The sequence below is a fragment of the Lipotes vexillifer genome, unplaced genomic scaffold, assembly GCF_000442215.2.
Source record: "Lipotes vexillifer unplaced genomic scaffold, Lipotes_vexillifer_v1.1 scaffold826, whole genome shotgun sequence".
NCBI lineage: Eukaryota > Metazoa > Chordata > Mammalia > Artiodactyla > Lipotidae > Lipotes > Lipotes vexillifer.
Window position 1 is genome coordinate 182,060 of NW_006789439.1, and position 2,514 is coordinate 184,573.

Below are 2,514 nucleotides of genomic sequence, written 5' to 3' on the forward strand. Positions count from 1 at the left end.
AAAAAAAAAAAAAAAAAGAAAAATAATGAAGTAAGAAGGAAAAATGGGAAGAATAAAATAAGATACAAAATCTAAGATAAGTGACAAAAATCAGATTTTAGGCTCCAACTCTGATTTTAGATAAATTAGTCTTTTTTAGTCTTTTTTGTAAGATAGGATTAAAAACTTAATAGGATTGATATGAAGAACAACAATAATGTAGGAGAGAATGCTTTGTAATTTATGAAACATTAAGAAAATGGAGATACAAAATATTACAATGTTTGTATACATTATTTCCACTGAATGGTGTATAGTGCTTATTTCAAATAAATTACATATGTCATACATAATGGAATTGACTGGAAAACTTTGGTGTGGTCTTAGAATGTAGAATGCCAGAGGGAATATTTTTTGTCTAACTTATAGAGTCCATTGTAGTTCCATGGCTGTGTGGAAATACTGTACAGGATTTCTGAAAATGATGACATGAAAAAATTTTGAGGACAGAAAAAAATGTATCATCTCCAGGTGAAATCTCTGTCTATAGTATGATAATAGTGAATTTAGAGGTGAAATTCTCAATTTCTTTTCATTTTTTTCCCTTATCTCTGCCAATTCAACCCTCTTATCATACCAAAGTGATTTGATTACTGTATTATATTTTGCACCTGTCATAGCCCCTGTAATCATTTCTAAACATCAATGGGAAAAGTGGGACCTTTTTAAAAAATGTGGTGTCTCTTTGTCACCTTTTTACTTCCCAAGGCAGTAGTGGGCCATGTGTAGTAGAAATAATGAAATTGGAAGGTACTTCAGTTGAATAACATAAGAAAATGGGGTGTCAAAATCTGAAAGAAAAGTTACATATGGAATATAGTTCATTAAGAAAAAAATGTAAAAAACTATACGAAGCTTTCTGATAATGACTTAATACACAAAAATATGGATTGGTGAGATCTGTGGATATACGTCTATGGTGAGAATATAAATTACATTTTAGAGTCCAGACATAGCCAATTAAGGGTTACTATTTTATTTGTAGAGCCATACATATTCAGTGAGAGCTGTTACATTTAGGTGATTATTCTAAAGATAAACTACCAGGACATTATATCTCTGAAATCTATTCCTTTTTGCTCAGCTTTGTCACGTGTTAGGAATTCTGTCACTAGATGGTGATGTTGAGTTGCACAGTTTATGTTCTTGGCTTTTTTTCTGGTGCGTGTAATAGTCATTGTAGGTGTACCATAAACCCAGCCATGTATCAAGAGTTAAAACTGAAAGTATAACTATGTAAATTAGGAAAATAATTTTAAGAGATACAGTACATTTTAAATATCATTTAAGTCAAAAGGTAAAAATCCTTTAAAGCTATTGCTTTACTTTAGACTTTGAGAGGTAGAAGGAATATAAATAGCAATCTAAACTTTTCATTGAAAGAGTGAGGTCTGAAGAGAGATTCAAAGACATTTAAAAGAAGTAGTTTTCAGTTTTTCCCTGTTAGATGTGTTAGTTTATAAAGTACAACTTTAATTTCATTCCTCTGTTAATATCTAGTGGTACTGAGGCTGTTTGCCATCTGATCTAAGGGATGTGTTACTCCTGGTACTGAGATATTGTTTTAGTTGCTTATTGTTTTAGTTATATTAATTTTGCATCCCTTGCTAAGCATAATGGTTAAACTACACTGGTATTTCTTTAACTGGTACTTCTACATGAATTGAAGTAAAAGACTGTCTCTATGAGTAATTTGGCCATCTGAATAAGACTTGAAGATAAGAATGTTATCACTATCCTACTTAGCCTTACATTTGTAGATAAATTTGTGTGTGTATGTGTATATTATATGCAGAAATGTGTGTTTGTATATATATATATATCCATATATATGTACTCTATCTCTGTTAATTTCTATCTTTATTTCTATCTCTATATGAATCTCCCTGTCCCAGTCAAGGAAAGCTTGCAGTTTGACAGCATTTGAAGTTTGGAGATCCATTTGCTTTTTAGACATATCTGTTAGAATTACAGCTTTATGCACAACTTTCAATGAAATTCTTTTATAATGGTAAAAAAAGATGAGGGGGAAGAGAAGGCAGCCTAAATATTTATGAATAGTGAATTGAATAAGTAGTTTAGAAAACAAATCTAAGGCATGAGAAAATTTGAAGTGGTGTTGAAGAGAAGTATAAAATAAATGAGAAATTATTAAAATATTTCTAATGAAATCAGCAGGTTGTTTAATGGTATGAAAAGTAAGCAGAAATTGTTTAAAATCCTGAATATGTTATATAATGATCAGTGATTACATATTCAATATTAGTAACATATTTTTGTTTTCAAAGTTTACAAAAATAAAGGTAATTATAAATGCCCATGTGTGTGTATGTGTGTGTTTTAAGTACATGCAAAGTTTGACCTGTGAAATTGGATGCAGAAGCAATGTGTAAGCTTTCTATTTTAATCATATTTCTTGATCCTATAATAATTATATTTCTCCAAGTTTTTTTTCTCGCTAAATGGGTCAGCAGG

The 2,514-nt window shown here is 30.2% G+C and overlaps 1 protein-coding gene across 1 annotated transcript in view; it reads left to right on the forward strand.

Moving 5' to 3' along the window:
- The window catches only part of DPYD (dihydropyrimidine dehydrogenase), an 821,342-nt gene that overhangs the window by 129,657 nt on the left and 689,171 nt on the right, over positions 1-2,514 (forward strand). The window lies entirely within an intron of this gene.